Source organism: Mobula birostris, chromosome 2 (genome assembly GCF_030028105.1).
Source record: "Mobula birostris isolate sMobBir1 chromosome 2, sMobBir1.hap1, whole genome shotgun sequence".
Lineage (NCBI taxonomy): Eukaryota > Metazoa > Chordata > Chondrichthyes > Myliobatiformes > Myliobatidae > Mobula > Mobula birostris.
In genome coordinates this window covers 128,835,099-128,853,069 of record NC_092371.1, presented here as the reverse complement: position 1 = coordinate 128,853,069, position 17,971 = coordinate 128,835,099, and the positions used below count along the sequence as shown (strand labels likewise).

At 43.9% G+C, this 17,971-nt stretch overlaps 1 long non-coding RNA gene across 3 annotated transcripts in view; it reads left to right on the top strand.

Moving 5' to 3' along the window:
* Positions 1-17,701, top strand: part of LOC140209323 (uncharacterized) — a 99,432-nt gene extending 81,731 nt beyond the window's left edge. For 2 of the 3 annotated variants that reach the window (XR_011888976.1, XR_011888978.1), the window contains exons 2-4: positions 11,701-11,783; positions 13,059-13,155; positions 16,846-17,701. This is a non-coding gene — a long non-coding RNA (uncharacterized lncRNA). The remainder of the gene's footprint in view (positions 1-11,700; positions 11,784-13,058; positions 13,156-16,845) is intronic. The other variant, XR_011888977.1, reaches the window with a different exon arrangement.
* Positions 17,702-17,971: the final 270 nt, after the last annotated feature.

The window sequence follows — 17,971 nt, the reverse complement described above, 5'->3', positions numbered from 1 at the left end:
AAGCCCATGGCTCCCTAAAAGTGGCAACACAAGTCGAGAGGGTGGTAAAGAAGCCCTATGGTATCTTTGTAGAGTTTTAACCAGATGGGCGACAATTCCTTTCCTCCCACAGATATTGCTTGGTCCGCTGATTCCTCCGAAGATTGTTGATCTATATGTTTGCCTTCAACATTTGGGGTATTGGGTATAAAAATGGGGAAACCATGATGTGGCTGGATAGAAGCTAGGTTAGGCTACATTTAGAGGATTGTGTGAAGTTCTGGTAGCCACATTATAGGAAGATGTGGAGAGTTTGGAAAGAGTGCAGAAGTGGGTCTCCAGGGTGTTGCTTGAATTGGAGAACATTATCTATAAGGACAGTTTGGACAAATTTGCATTGTTTTCTCTGGAACGTTGGAGGCTATGGGTGAGCTGATAGAAGTGGATAAAATATGAGAGACGTAGATAGTCAGAGGAGTTTTCCCCAGGATATAAATGTCAAAGGCTAGAGGGCTTGTGTTTAAGGTTTAAAGAAGTAATGTTGGAGCAAGTTTTTATTTACGCAGAGTGTGGTAGGTGCCTGGAATGGGATGCTAAGGGTAGTGGTGGAGGCAGATATGATAGTGGTATTTAAGGGGCTTTTAGACAGGCACATGAATGTGCAGCAAATGGAGGGATATAGGTCATGTGCAAGCAGAAGAGATTAGATTAAGCTGGTGTCATGATCAGTGCAGTCAAGAGGGCTGAAGGGTCTGTTCCTGTGCTATACTGTTCCATGTTCTATGATATTTCATGTCAAAACCAGTCCTGGTGCAGGTTTTCAACCTGGGGCAGGATCCTATCTTCCATCTTGGTGTGTTATAGCACCTTGGAACCACCACTGACTTCTACTAATTAGGAAACACTATTTCAGATAAAAAGTCTTTCCAGTTTGTGTTAGAACAGGCAAGTTTCAATCAACTTGTAAAGTTTTCTCAGTTACTCTCCTTCCACAGATACCGTGAGGCAAGCTGGGTATTTCCTTTTATTTCAACACATGCTGTGTCTGTGCCCACTATTTCTACTCTCTCATTCATCGCCCTTATGTTCACTTACATCAGACAATTCAGCAGTAATTAAACATCCTCACTCAGCCAGCATCACTTGTATCATTCAGCTTCACTTGGTCTGCTTTCTATCACCGTTAGATTTCGGTCTGTAATCATTTGTGCATCCATCATTCCATATTTAAATTTGCAGAGTCCCTCAAGAACATAGAACAGTAAAGCACAGGAACAGGCCCCTTGGTACGCTGTGTTATGCTGAACTAATGACACCTAATCCCTTCTGCCTACACACGGTCCATATCCCACCATTCTCTGCATATTAATATGCCTATCAAAGTCTCTTAGTCTCCTCTGTCATGGCTGACTCCAACACCATCCCTGGCACCTGCCCCTCACTTGCCTCACACATCTCTTTGAACTTTCTCCCTCTCACCTTTAATGCAAGCCCTCTCGTATGAGACATTTTGATCCTGGGAAAAGTATACTGGCTGAGTACTCTATCTGTGTCTCATAATTTTATGAACTACTATCAGGTCTCGCCTGAGCTCTGTTGTTCCAGAGAGAACAAGTTTTTCCAATGACTCCTTATAGCACACACCCTCTAGTCTAGTTAGCAACCTGGTAAACCTCTTCTGCTCCCTCTGCATAGCCTCCACATCCTTGCTATAATGGGTCAACCAGATTAAATTCTGATCTGTAATCAATCACTCCCAGGTATCCACTATTCTAGGAATAAGCTCCCTAACTGTTGTGTCTGTGTAGAACTACAGATCAATTAAATAAAAGCATGCATGTGGGAGATGGCTTTAACTGGTGTATTCATATGAGAGAGAGAGAGAGAGAGAGAGAGAATATGAATGAGAATAATGTACATGTGTAGACAACAGCACATGTGCACACAACAGATCAATACATAGGACTTTGTGGGGGGGGAGGGTCAATACTCTAAAAGAAATAGATACATATATTACACTTCCTTTCCCTTTAAATTAATGTAACATCAAAATGTACATGTATAAACATTTCAATTTCCCCTCATAACACACATTCCAAATAAACATGCTTTCACAATAACACTCTATAACTAACTTCACAGTTCTAAAGATTCAGTCTTTTGGGTGATGCTCTGTTTCTTTCAGGTTGGTGCCTCTAATCCCATGGAGTGGCACCAGGTTTGACAGGTGTCTTGTCAATGATAATGTTCTCGTCATGCCTCTGGACCTGTGGAGTGGCATCAGTCTTGATAGGTGTCTTGTCTAAGACAACGTTTTCAGTTTCTGGTGTCATGTTGCTGTCAGTGACGCAAATCCGGTGACTTATGTGTCTGTCTTGTTGGATTCAATCAACTCAGGTGCATTCTTTGGTTGAGCCTCCAGTATCTGGTCCACACGACGTCTCCATGTCTGATCTCCAACATCCACTGTGTATATCAGTGGTCCAGTTCTTGCAGCTATCCTATCGGTATCCACTTGTCTTCTTGATAATCACAAGTCTAGGACTTCCTGTCCAATCTCGAATCTCCTTGCTGCTTTGCTTGGCACTGGAATAACTATTTATTCTGCATTTCCCTCTGTAGGTCTGCTTTCAGGAGGTCTATGCGAGATCTCAGATTCCTGCTCATGAACAGCATTGCAAGTGCTCTGTCATCAGAGTTCCAATACACAAAAAGGAAGTTGTCCACTTCGTGCTGTAGAGAAATGTCCTCCTTGTCCATGGCTTTAACGGACTTCTTGAGGGTTTGGATAAACCTTTCAGCAAACCCATTCGTTGCTGGGTGGTGATGAGCTGACTTGAAATGTCTGATGCCATTTTTCTTCATGAACTATCAGAATTCTTCTGGCATGTTTTGTGGTCTGGTGTCACACACAATTTGTTCTGGTAAGCTGTTGTTGGTGAAGATAATCCTCAGAGTGGAGGCAGTCTTTGCTGAGGTGGTTGACTTCAATGAGCATCTACAGCAATCAGAAACATAGAGTCCGTGAATGGTCCAGCAAAGTCAATATGCACTTGGTGATGGCAACTCCCCTGGTTGTAATGGTGCCTTTGGGGTGCATTTTGAACTTTTTGGCATCCTGAACAGCTTTTGTCCAAGTCTTCAATCTGTTTATCTATTCCTGGTCACCACATGTAGCTCTGGGCGGGACTCTTCATCTTTAATGTACCCAGGTGCCCTTCATGCAGATCCTCTAACACTCTGGTGTGCAGTTTAGAGGGAACCACAACACAAGATCCACACATCAGGGTTCTTTGACATACCAACAGTTGGTCTCATCTCACTGAGAACTCTGGAAATGTAGGGTTACCATGAGCTGGCCATCCTTACATCATGATTTCAGACTTTTGACAATGTTGGGTCATCCCTTACCACCCTTTGTATTTCGGAATTTGTTACCGGCAACTGTCCACCAGTGTGGTGTAGAATACTTCTGCTGGCTTATGAAGGCTTTTCATCTTCAGATGCCAATAGTGGAAGATGTGACAAGCTGTCCACGTTGCTGTGATGTTTGGTACCCTTGAACTCTATGTCATAAGAGTGGGCTCCTAGGAATAGTGCCCAACATTGTAACCGGGTAGCAGTCATCACTGGGATTCCCTTCCTGGGATTGAAAATGGACACGAGGACCTGATGATCTGTCACTAGTGTCATAGAGATACTAGTGGAACTTCTTTATTCCCCATACTAGACTAAGGGCCTCTCGGTTGATCTGTGCGTAGTTGTGTTCTGCACTTGTTAGTGATCTTGAACCAAACACAATTGGGCTTAAAGATCCATCTTTCATAATGTGTGACAAAATGCCACAAGGGGAAGTATGGCATGCCAGTCTGATGGGCAGGAATGGGTCATAATGGGTGAGCAGTTCATCAGATGTTATTAGTCTCTTTGTTTCCTTGAATGCTTTTTCGCATCCTTCTGACCACTCCTACTTTGTTCCAGTCTGTAACAGTGTGTTCAATGGGTGCAGCACTGTAGCAATATTTGGGAGAAACCAGTGATAGTAGTTTACAAGACCCACGTATGACCTGAGTTGTGACACATTTTCCAGTTTGGGTGCCTATAGCACTGCTTCAGTCTTCTCTTGCGACTTATGTAAGCTATGCCTATCAATGACATGCCCACAATATGAGATTTCATTCTTGAAAAATTCACACTTCTCTCTCTTTGCACACGGACTATGCTCACTCAGTCTAGTAAGCACTTTACCAAGGTTCTGGAGGTGCTCTTCATCATTTTTGCCAGTCACGATGACATCATCAAGGTAACGTTGTGTTCCTGGGTTATAGACGATAAACAATAGGTGCAGGAGTAGGCCATTTGGCCCTTTGAGCCAGCACTGCCATGTTGGAGCACCCGGTCCATTGCTGTTTACCAAATTGCTGGAGCCGATGCAATTGCAAAAACAAGACGATTATCCTAGAACAGTCCCTTGTGAGTGTTGATTGTGAGGAACCTCCTGCTTGAATCCTCAGTCTCCATTTGCAAATATGCTTGTGACAAGTAAATCTTTGAAAATCACTCCCCACCTGCCAAAGATGGGAAATGTCTTCTGTTTGTGGCAGGGGATACTGCACAGTACGCAACACCGGGTTGATGCTCACTGTGAAATCACCACATATATGAACGGCTCTGGCCTTTGCTTTCTTGTTCATCTGGACAATGGGCGTGTTCCAGTCGCTCCACTCAACCTTGGACAGAATTCCAGATTGCTCCAAGCTCTGCAGTCAGCATCCACCTTAGGACATAGTGCGTAAGGCACTGGACACGTTTAATAGAAGTTTGGTGTTGCTGTTTCATCCAGTTCAATTCTGGCCTTCATGCCTTTGAGTTTACCAATCCCCTTCTCAAACACTGTCTCATTAGCATTAAGCAGCTGTGCCAGTCTCTGGTTCGTGCTACCATCTGGGCTGCATTGCCTATTGATGTCACACTGAGAGCTTAGATTGAGTGCCAGTCTATTGGATTTTTCTCAACCATCCACATTTGAAAAGTGCTGGCCCTCCACTCTTTCAGTACATAAAGCTCTAACTGTTGTGTTTGGCCTCCATACGTCACATTTACTTTCAGTTTGCCTTTGAGAGACATTTTTTTGCTTGTGTGAGTCTGCAGCATCACTGTGGTCTTCTCTATTGGTATCTTAGAAAACAGCCTGTTGTAGTCAGCCTCTGGAATTATGGACAAAGCTGACACTGTATCCAGCTCCATTTTCAGTTTTACACCAGACACATCTATTGTGATCCAGATGATTTTGTGATCTGCTTCAGCTATACTAAGCAGTTCTAGGCGTGGCAGTTTACCTTTGTCAGACTCTATGTTGTCTGATTCTGTTTTACACTTGGTAACTTTATGCACTTACTTAGTTTTGTGTTTGAGACTTTTCACTTGGTTGTGCTTTTTGTCTGCCTTGCACATTCTGTCTCTGTGACACTTTCTGCAGACTTTTTCTTTGAACCAACAGTCATTTGCATCATGGGAGGATTTGCCACATCGATAACATCTTTGGCTTTTTGCACCATTCAGGGACAGTTTATGTATTTCACATTCTAACCTCCTTTTCTGTAGTTCTGCTGCAATCTCTAATGGTATTGCAATGGTCAATGCCCGTTCTAAGGTTAGGTCTCTTTCAGATAGTAGCCTCATTTGAGTGCTTTGACTATGCATGCCACATACAAGCCTGTCCCTTACTGGATCAGAAAGTCCATCTCTTATAATCACAGTACTGGTAAAGTGCATAGTTCTGCAATGTATTCAGAAATTCTTTCATCTCTTGACTGGTTCCTTTTATAAAATTTAAATCTCTCAGCTATAACCAGTGGTTTAGGGCTCAAGTGATTTTGTAAAATTGTAACAATTTTGTCGAACATATTGCTTGCTGGCTTTTCAGGGATTACTAGGTTGTGTAAGAGACCTTGCATCCAATAAGCTAAGAAGTGTAGGGGCTTTCTTTTGCTTCTCCGTGTTGTTCGCATTACAACACAGCTCAACCCTCTTGATATACAACTCACAGTGTTCATTAGTGCTATCAGATTCATCATCTTTCCTGACTGAAACCATTGCCACGTTATTTTCACTTTAAATTCAGTGTTTCTTTCACTGTTAATAGGCACTGTACTCATGCATTTGTTAGCGTCTGTGACGGCCTTCTCGTGCTGTTTAACTCTCACTGTTTTGTCCCGTAACTGTCGGTGATATTCTCTGACGTTCAGGTTCGTACTCGTCACCAGTTTGTTGTGTCTGTGCACAACTACATAGCAATTAAATAAAAGCATGCACGTAGGTGATGGCTTTAACTGATGAATTCACGTCGCAGTGAGAGAAAGAGAGCAATGTGCATGGCGTAGACAATAGCACATGCACAGACCACAGATCAATATGTAGTGCTAACATGGCATGGGGGGGGTCATTGCTTTAAAAGAAATAGATCCATACATTACACTAACCCCTTGATCTGTTCTTATTCTGTATTGACTCCTGCTATTCCATATATGAACCACCTGATTCCCTTCACTAATCACTTCCATATGTCTTGTTTTACTTTCTTTATTACTGAATAAATCTACTTAAACCAAAAGTATTATCGATTTACTTTCTCCTTCTGACTAGTTTTACTTTCTCTTGATAGAAATTCCTTTGACATTGCAGTCAATGATGTGATGTGTGCCAGGGCCATGTGGTCTGGGATAGATTCTGCTTTCCTGGAAGGGATCCCACATGGATAAATGTCTAGTAATAGTTTTCCTGGCAGTGGGCTTGTAATTTGACCCACCGAACCCATGGTTACTCTTTGGAGAACCTTACGCATTTTCTTGGCTCCCCTTGCATTGCTGTGTGTTTGAATTAACTGAGAAAAAAATTCCCACTTCGGAAATATAATGTATAAATTGGAAATGTGTAAGCTGTGAATTAACTCAGTTTGCTAAGTACCTGTCGCCAACACATCTAATCTATCCAGTAAACCAGCAGCAAGGGAACGGTATGCAACAAGAATGTACCCCACTAAATGCTAATACAATAATAACTTCCTAATAAGAATTAGGGGCATCACAGTAGTGCAGTGGGTAGCACAATGCTTTACAGTGCCAGCCCAGCAACTCAGGTTCAGTTCCCACTGCTGGAGTTTGGAAGGAGTTTGTATGTTCTCTCCGTGACTGCATGGATTTCCCTCAGTTTTGTCCCACAGTCCAAAGACCTACAGTTAGTAGGTTAATTGGTCATTGTAAATTATCCTGTGATTAGGCTCCGGTTAACCTGGGGTTTGCTGGGCGGCCTGGCTCGAGGGGCCAGAACATCTTATTCTGTGCTGTACCTCAATAAATAAACTAAATAAATCCATATACCTGTCCGAGTGTCCAAGAAAGAAAGAGCAAGGGGAGTCCACTCGACCCCTCAAGGCTGCTCTGTGTTTCAATACGATCATGACTGTGACCTGAGATCATAACCTGTGACAGAACTGTCAAAGAACTTGAGATTGTAACATGTAACATGGTAACAAATAGTGATGGGTTGGAAAGAGATGGTCATCATTGAGGTCCTGTATAAGCAGGAAGAATGTTAACAGAAAGACAGGGCCCCCAAGGAGCGAGAGAGGCAATATGGATTATCGAGATGTTAGCCTGCAAACATAGTTGGGAGAATATTGGAATCTATGATTTTGGGAAGTCAAACAGGGGTAAGAGTTGTACAATAAATATAAAGGAAGTACAGAATGTTGATGAATGGATAGACCGAGGTTTCCAAATCCATTGTTCCCTGAAAGGAGAAACACAGAAAAACAGGGTGGTGACGAAAGCTTAATGTTTATTTTATTTATTGAGAGACAGTGTAGAACAGGTCCTTCCAGCCCTAAGGGTCACACCACCCAGCAATCCACCTATTTAACCCTAGCTTAACCTTAGGATAATGTACAATCCTTGGACTGTGAGAGGACACCGCAGCACCCCGAGGAAACTCATGTGGTCACGGGGAGAACATAGAAACTCCTTACAGATGGTGCCACAGTTGAACTCTGAAACCTGGAACTCCCCAGGCTGTATTAGAGTCGTGCTAACCCCTGTGCTACAGTGGCGCCCACATGGCACGCTTGTCTTTAGAAATTGGGCAATCTGTTTCTGAGGAATTACATTGCAATTTCACAAAAGAGGCTGAATATTCAATGTTCAAAGTAAATTCATTATCAAAGTGTGTGCAGTAGATGTCACCATATTACTACCCTGAGATACATTTCAGCTTTACACATGCGGACCATTGTGTGTAGTTCTGGTCATCTTATTGTAGGAAGGATATCACAGCAGAGGAGATTCACCAGGATGTTGCCTAGGTCAACAGTATCTTGAGAGCATGAACATTGAATTCTCCAATTTCAGGTAAACTGTTCCCTCCTGTCCCTTTTCCCTCTCTTCCTGATCTATCCAGTTCCTCCAATCCCCCACCCTCCAATCCCCATCACCCAGCTTCTTTCCCCTCACCACCTCCTCCATCTGCCCCATCACCCACACACTCCTTATAGTTGCGTCCCCTCCCCCCAATGGTCCCATCTGCCCATCTCATCTCCTTTATTTTCATCCAGGCTCCACCTTTATTTTCTATCAAATTCCATCACCTGCAATCCTTTGTTGCCACCACCATCATCTCCCCCATCTGGCAATGCCTCCTCCTCACAAGGATCCATTTATTGCTTGGTAGTTCTTGCCCACCCCTTGTTCTCGCACCTTTACACTTGTGTATCCCTCTAATGCAGGGGCTCCCAACCTTTTTAATGCCCTAGACCCCTACCATTAACCAAAGAGTCCATGGACCCCAGGTTGGGAACCCCTAATGCTTTCCTCCATGATTTAGTCAAGATTTAATGTCTTAGCCTGAAATGTTGATTACCCACTTCCCCCCCATAGATGCTGCTCAACCTGCTGAGTTCCTCCAGCGCTTCTTGTGTAACTCCAGATTCTTGCATTTGCTCTCTCCTGTGTTTCTGTGTTGCCTGGACTGGAAGACTGTAGCTATGGGGAACGATAGGATGGGTGTTTGCTTTCCTAAAGAATGGCAGTGGTTCAGGAAGGCAACTAGTGATGGGTAACTACTGCTGGTTCAGCCTGGAAGATCATGTCCCTGCAAGGAACATGAGAAAAATGCTGAGGGAAAGTTAACTGAGTAGTGAAAGGGGCACAGTGTGAGATTATCCCCTTTTAGGTAGCTTTAACAGAAATGGTAATTTGTTAAATTAGGAAAGACTGGGAAATGTATCCCTGTACATAAATTACTGCAAGCTAACTTGCAGGCCCAGCAGGTAATTAAGAAGACAGATGGTATGTTACAGTTACACAGCGTGAAAAGTCGTCCACGCTGACCAAATTGTCTGTCAGAGCTAGTAATCCAATCATAAACACGAGAGATTCTGCAGATGCTGGAAATCCAAGCAACACACACAAAATGCTGGAGGAACTCAGCAGGCCAGGTAGAAGGTCTCGGCCTGAAACGTGGACTGCACTCTTTTCCACGGATGCTGCCTGGCCTGCTGAGTTCCTCCAGCATTTTGTGTGTGTTTATCAGAGCTGGTCCCATTTGCCTGCATTTGGCCCATATCCCTGTAAACATTTCCTATCCATGTACCTGTCCAAGTCTTTTTTGAATGTAATTGTTCCCACCTTTACGACTTGTTCCATATACGCACCTCTCTCTATGTGAAGAAATTGCTTCTCAGGTTCCCGTTACATCTTTCCTCTCTCACCTTAAACCTATGCCCTCTCGTTTTATTTTCCCCAACAGAGGAAGATGGTGACCTTATCAATGACCCTTATGATCATATGATTTGCAAAACCTTTATAAAGCCACTCCATAGCCTCTTTTACTCCAAGGAAACCAGTTCCACCCTGTTCAAAACAACACATGCAAAATGCTGGAGGAACTCAACAAGTCAGGCAGCATCTATGGAAATGGGCCAAGGCGCTTCATCAGGACTGGAAAGGAAGGGGGAAAACGACAGAATAAAAAGTTGGTGGGAGGGGAAGGAGGATAGCCAGAAGGTGATAGGTGAAGCCAGGTAGGTTGGAAAGGTAAAGGGCTGAACAGAAAGGAATCTAATAAGAGAAGAGAGTGGACCATAGGAGAAAGGGAAGGAGGAGGGAACCCAGGGGGATGTGATAAGCAGGTGAGAAGAGGTAAGGGGCCAAAGTGGGGAATAGAAGAAGAAGTGAGGGGGGAGCGAATTTTTTTACCGGAAGGAGAAATTGAGAGATTGATTGGACTATGTAGGTCCTTATCACAAATGAAATGAGATCTCATTGAAACTTACAAAATATGGAAATGCTTGAGACTTGTCAGACCTTATCGACCAGGGCATTGACTATAGAAATTGCAATGATGCAGTTGTACAAGAAGTTGGTGAGAAGTTGGACCACTATGTTCAGTTCTGGTCACCCTGCTATAGCAGTGATGTCATTAAGCTGTAAAGAATGAAATGGAGATTTATGAAGATGGTGCTTGGACTCAAGCCACTGAACTATGGAGAGACATTGAGCAGGTTGGCTCATTTTTTTCTTGGAGCGCAGGCGAATGGGGGGTGAACTTATATAAGTATGTTAAATCATGAGGGCATAGATTGAGTGAATGTGCACAGTCTTTTTCCCAGAGTCGAGGAATCAAGAACTAGAGGTCATAGATTTAATGTGAGAGGATAAAGATTTAATAAGAACCTGAGGGGCAACTTTTTCACCCAGAGTGTGGTGAGTATTTGGAATTAGCCGCCAGAAGTCATTGAGGCAGGTACATTGACAACATTTAGAAGATACTTAGGCAAGGTCATGGAAGGGAAAGGTTTAGAGGGAGAAAGACCAAATCTAGGCAAATCAAATTCAATTTCACATTCAAGCTTACTGTAATTTAACTGTACACATGTATACAACTAAACAAAACAATGTTCTTCTGGGACCAAGGTGTAGACTCAGTACATATTTCACATACAGCACCTTAAATAATATTAACATAAAATTTTAAAAGTATTTGGTAAGTGTATAAGTTGACATAAAGTACTTGTACGACATATAGTTAGATATAAAACATGTATAATGATACTGGTGCAGTATTAATAGAATGTACTGGGTGGTAGCAGGATGTCTCACGGCTCTGGGGAAGAAGCTGTTGCCCAGCCTAACATCTGCCTGATGGTACAAGGTCAAAGAAGGACAGTTGGGTGGGGCCTTTGATAATGCCGGGGCCTCTGTGAACACAGCACTTCTGCTATACGTCCTGGATGGGTAGGTGAGAGACCCCATTGATTCACTCACCAGTCCTCACAATCTGTCTACAGGTCTAGCTTAAATGGGAATTTTGATCGGCTTGGGTCAGTTCGGCTGAAGGGCCTGCTACCATGCTGTATGACTGTACGATTCTATGACTGGATGAAGAGAGAGCATTTTCCGTAGCTGGCGTCGAGAACCAGGACTCTCAGTCCCAGGCCACAAAGGATATAGAGAATTCTTTATTTCAGAAATCTGTGGAGGCACAGTCACTGAGTTCATTCAAAGCAAAAGTGGATAGATTTCAGAATATAAGGGGAATCAAAAGATGTGGAAATAGGCAGGAAATTGATGTTCCCCATGATTTTGATGAATGGTGGAGCAGGCTCAATGGACCAAATGGCTTACTTCTTCTCCTATTTCTTATGTTCTGCTATTTATTCATTGACAGGGTGTGAACATCACTGGAAAAAGTGATCATATACTGCACAATGCAAAGGGCCACAGCTTGGAGTCACATGTAGACCAGACTGGGTAAGGATGGCAACTTCCTTTCTTTGAAGGAGAGTCTTTTGCAACAACCCTGCAGTTCCATTTTTATGTGAAGATATGTTGAAAGTCTTATTTCTGTCTATTGAAGCTTATTCAATCCAGGTGAACTCTAATTTACCCGGTACTAGCTGTAGCTTAGATTGGCAACCTGGTTGGCATGGATGAATTGCGCAGAAGGGTGTGTTGCCATGGCTGGTGACTCTGTGTCTCTATATCTTTCATTGATCAGTTGGAGAGGCAATGCCGGCTAACCTTAAGAAATTCTTGGCAGTTAATGTTACCTTTATACCTCGGTACCAGTGGATGGCAATTGGGTCACCATTCACAGAGGTGGGACACTTAATGAGCACTGCTGGGTTAATTTTTATTCAATGGTCTGGTGTAAAATGCATCGATAGTCAGCCAGCTCTCCCCCAAACTTAAACCCATTGAATCTATGCAGTTAAAATCTATGCTATTACCTCTAACTAGACATAATTCATACTCAGACAGTATAATCCTTTTGAAATGCATTAACGTGAATCTTAAAATCTGCATCACTCACCAATGCACTGCAAAATCCAAGTGACCTAATCTTCACTGAATCTGAACTACTGTACATAATTTAATCAAAACTGGCAGTCAGCTTTGATTGTGCAGAATTGTTTCATGTAATAAAGATGTTAATAATTTGTGGTTACGCTGCAGTCCTGTGAGTTGGAGATGTGGAGGGGGTTCTGGAGCCAAGAATTGCTGTCTTCCTGGGTGAACCTCTGCTCAGCTCACAGTACACTGTGTACAGGAATGTTCTGCAGCAGGACAGGCAACACGTTACTCTAAATTGCCTGTCCTGATGCAAACTCTAAACGAGAGGCAAGGAAAGAGGCTTTGGGATGTGGGTGGCTTTCTTATATTTCCAGTGCAGTAATGTTCAAAGCTTCCACTCTAGCACACCAATGCCTCTACTTCTTTGAAAGGTTGAGAAAATTTGGCACATCCCTGATGGCCTTCACCAATTTTTACAGATACAGCATAGAAAACATCCTATCCAGCTGCTTCACAGCTTGGTCAGACAATTGCTCTGTTCAAGACTGCAAGGAACTGCAGAGAGCTGTGAACATAGTCCAGTCCAACTTCCTCTCAATTGACTCTGTCTACACTTCTCGCAGCCTGAGGAAAGCAGCCAACATAATCTAGGTCCTCTCCCATCCTGATCTTTCTCTCTTCACCCCTCTCCCATTCTGATTATTCTCTCTTCTCCCCTCTCCCATCCGACAGAAGATACAAAAGTGTGCGAGCATGTGCCACTGGACTTGAGGACAGTTTCAATCCTGCTGTTACAGGACTCTTGGAAGGATCTCTCATATGTTGAAAGGTAAACTCTTGATCTCTCAATCTACTCAGTTGTGGCCCTTGCATTTTATTTTTCTGCACCTTCTGTGTAACTGTAATGTTATGTTCTGCATTCTGTTTTCTTCTTGCTACCTTGAATTATGGAATGACCTGCCTGGAAGGCACACAAAACAAAAGGTCTGAGGCAGCAGGTGGCACAGTGCTTACCAGCAACCCGGGTTCAATCCCTGCTGCTGTCTATGAGGAGTTTGTATGTCTCCCCTCTGTCCGCACGGGTTTCCTCCCACAGTCCAAAGACATACTGTTGGTGGTTGATTTGTCATTGTAAATTGTCCTGTGAGTAGGCTAGGGTTAAATCAGGGGTTACTGGGTGGCTCAGCTCAAAGAGCTGGAGGGGCCTGTTCTGCACTGTCTCTCAATAAATCTCAGCATGCCAATAATAAAACGATAACCAAGGTTGTCCTGCTCCAGTGAGCCACGGGCCAACCAGTGGTGTTGCATGGATTTGGCTGGTAAGCTCTCTCTTCAGATGGTTCTTACTGAGAGTCAAATGGTGGAAATATGTGAAAATCCATATTGCAAACCTCACAGTCTGTGTGGATCAGGTGTAGAGATGTGCTGGGTGAGCGATTGGTTGGAGTATGTGGGAGGAGAGAGGCACTTTGATCAGGATGAGTAGGGAGGTGGGACTGACCCCTGTCAAGCATTCCAATAGATCCGTTCCCCTCCCTACACTGCCACTATCACTGGGCTTAAGTGCTCCTGGCTTAAGGATCTGGATGGTATTTCACACTGTGCCCACACACATACTCACACAAACAAAGCAGCCAGAGAGACGGATGTGTAACGACTTCAGAGTCTGCACAATGATCTGGCTTACAAGACGGCTTTCAGCAGACACGCTCAGAACTGCACGTACTCACCTCATCTGCAGCCTCAACAACTTTGGAACCTAAAGATTAAGATTCATTAAAACAAAACACAAGCTCTAAGTATCTTGCTCATGTAACAGTTTTAGTTTCATTCTCCTGGAACAGTTTACCACAGCAATTTTTTTTCAGAGGACACTGTGTAGTTGCTGATAACTTCTTTTCTCTCTCTCTTTCCCCTATCTTTCTCTCTTTCAGACTGTCTCCATGCACTCTCTTCCTTTCTTTCTCTCTCCTCCCTCTCTTTTTCTGTCCCTCTGTCCTTTCCTCAGTCTCTCTCTCTCCCCCTCTCCTTTTCTGACCCTTTGTCATTTCCTCAGTCTCTCTCTCTCCCTCTCCCCTTTTCTGACTCTTTGTCCTTTCCTCAGTCTCTCTCTCTCCCCTCCCTTTTTCCATCCCTCTGTCCTTTCCTGTCCCCCTCCCTCTCTCTCTCTCCCCATCTCTCTCTCCCTTTTCTGTCCCTTTGTCCTTTCCTCAGACTCTCTCTCTCTCCTCCCTTTTTCTGTTCCTCTGTCCTTTCCTGTCCCCCCTGCCCCCCTCTCTCTCCCTCTCTCTCTCTCTCTCTCTCTCTCCCTTTGTCCTTTCCTCAGTCCCTCTCTCTCCCCTTCCCCTTTTCTGTCCCTCTGTTCTTTCCTCAGTCTCTCTCTCCCCATCCCTCTGTCCCTCTGTTCTTTCCTCAGTGTCTCACTGTCTCTCTGTACATTTTTCCTATTTCTTCTCTCCCATACCCATACCCTCTGTCTATCTGTCTCTCCATTGCTTGTGATTCTCTCTCACTCTCTCTTACTATCTCTTTCCTCCTCTTCCCTCTCTATCTCACTCTCTCTCTCTTTCTTTCTCTCTTTCTCTTTCTTAATGCGTGCCTCTCACCCCTTGTGCCTTGAAATGGGTTATGGAGATGACATTGACTTTTGATTGCCTCAGACTCAAACACCTGCTCTTCAAGGTTAGTTTTCAACATAGATGCAATGGGAACTGATAGAGTGTAAACACACTGTAGGGGAGTCTTGGGCTCGTTGGCAATTCAGAAACATTCCTGGCAAGACCCCTTGCTTTCTCCCACCTGCTCATTAGTCACCTCCTCATCTCCGCCCGCTCCTGCCTCAACCATTCCTCTCACCTCTTTATACTGGCCATCTCCATGCTGAGCTTCAAGTTCTAAAGCAAGTCCTGACCTGAAGTGTTGACCATCCCAGTGCCTCCACAGCTGCTGCCTGACCCGCTGGGTACCTTCAACTCTTTGCTTTTACTAGCAAGACCGTTATTCGTTGCCATTGCCAATTAATCTTGAAGAAATTGTTACTCTGCAGGGGTGTGGGAGTGGATGAAGAGTCACTCCGACTGGTAGGTTTGAAATCTCACTAAGGCCGGCCAGTTTTCTTCCCTAAAAAGTAGTGAATGAGTGAACCAGATTAGTTTTTACGAATACCTGGTCAGTTTGTGGTTACCATTTGCTGAGTATAGCTGCATTAGTTAAAGGCTTAGTTAGTTATTTGATGTTTACTTCCCACTTTGGTGCTATTTCAGTTTATGGCTTCAGATCAATGGTCCAAGTCTTTGGCTGGACACCAGGCAACTATCCATTGCGTCAGAGACTGAGGGTGTCCTGAAGTGTCAAAGATTCCTCTGCCTCCACAGATGCTGCTCATCCTGCTGAGTTCCTTCAGTGGTTTGCATGCTGCTCTAGATTCCCGTGTCTGCCTTCTCTGACTTAACCAGTGCTTTGCTAAGGAGATGAATTGGGCTGGCTTAAAAATGAGAGCCGGGCCGTTCAGCACCGAGGTCTAGGATGCATGACTATTTCAACCACTCCCCCTGGCAGCACCTTCCATGTACTGACCACCGATTGAGTGAACAACTTGCCACTCAGATCCTCTTTAATTCTTCCCCTCTCACCTTAAACTTATGCCCTCTAGTTTTAGACTTCCCTACCCTTTAGAAAAAGACGGTGACTATCCACCTTATTACTTAAATGGGGAGAGAATTCAAACATCAGAAGTGCAAAAGGGATGTGGGAATCCTCGTGCAAGACTCCCAGAAGGTTAATTTACAGGTTGAGTCTGTGGTAAAGAAGGCAAGTGCAATGTTGGCATTCATTTCAAAGGGAATAGACAAGAAAAACTAGAGGATAATGTGGAAGTTTTATAAGACACTAGTCAGGCTGCACTTGGAGTACTTTCAACAGTTTTGGGTCCCTTGTCTCAAAAATTGGAGCGAGTCTGGGGAGGTGCATGAGAATGATTCCGGGAATGAAGGGGTCAACAGATGAGGAGCATTTGACAGCTTTGGACTTATACTCACTAGAATTTAGAAGAATGCGGGGGGAATTTCATTGAAGCCCATTGAGTGTTGAAAGGACCAGATGGGGGGATGTGGAAAGGATGTTTCCTCTGGTGGGGGTATCCAGAACTAGAGGGCGCAGCCACAAAATTGAGGGGCAACCTTTTAGAACAGAAGTAAGGCGAAACTTTTTCACCTGAGAATGGTGAACTTGTGGAATGCTCTGCCACAGACTGTGGTGGAGGCCAAGTCCATGGGTATATTTAAAGCGGAAGTTGATTGATTCCTGATTGGTTGGGATATCAAGGGATATGATGAAAAGGCAGGTGTATGGGATTGAGTGGGATCCGGGATCAGCCATGATGAAATGGTGGAGCAGGCTCAATGGGCTGAATGGCCTAATTCTGCTCCTGTATCTTGTGGTCTTAAGGTTCTATGTTCCCGATAACATCTTTGTAAATCCTTCCTGCACCATCTCTTTCCTCATCATATTCTTCCTATAGTATGGTGACTAGAAATGGGCACAATATTGCAGGTGTGTTCTCACCAAGGTTCCGTGCAGCTCCAATGTGATGTCCTTTCCATCATAGAAAGCAGCCAATACTGATGCACCCCAGCTTTGGTCCAGTCACGTGACAGCAGAGAGTTATGGATACAGCTCAAGACACTGGGGAAACCAGCTTCCTCTCGATGGACTGTGTCTATACTTCTTGCTGCCTCAGTAAAGCATTCAACATAATTCAAGACCCCTCCCATCTTGAACATTGTCTCTTCACTCCCCTCCCAATGGAGAGAAGCTACAAAAGCCTGAATGCATAGACCACTAGGCTTGAGGACGGCTTCTATCTCACAATTACATGAGTATTGAAATATTCCTAGTATGATAAGGTGGACGACCTCACAGTTTATCTGGTTATGGCTTTGCATCTTGTCTGCCTGTACTGTACTTTCTCTGTAACTGTTACACTTTATTCTGTATTTAGTTATTGTTTTCCCTTTCACTATCTTGTACTGAGGTAATGAAATGATCTGTATGCAAAACGAAGTTTTTCATTGTATCTGTGACAATAATAATCCAATAAATTAATTCTCCTTGTCCTCCCGGATGAAGGCAAACATGTCATACACCTTCTCCACCACCTGTGTTGCCGTTTTCATGGAACTATGTATTTGTACCCCCAGCACTCTCTGTTCTACAACACTGCCCATGACTTTGCCTTTCAATGTATATGTCCTGATCTGCTTAGCTTGACAAAATGGATCACTTGTTTGCGCTTGTCCAACTTAAATTCCAGCTGCATTCCTTGGCCCATTTTCCCAGTTGATTTTCTATCTTTCTGCATTCAAAGAATAAAGGTTAATGGAAACACTTTGCCTTCCTGATTGTTCGCCTCTTTGCTTTCAGTGACTTGTGTGCAAGGATGATTGTATATCATTATGAAGAGACAGGTTGTGTTGCAGAGGCAGAGGGTCTGGACGGGTTGGGACACTGGGCAAAGAAGTGGCAGGTGGAGTACAGTGTGGGGACGTGTGGGGTTCTGCACTTCGGTAGGAAGAATAAAAGTGTAGGCTATTTTCAAATTAAATGTTAGCATTCTGAGAGGACTCGAACTTAAATGCACGGATGTG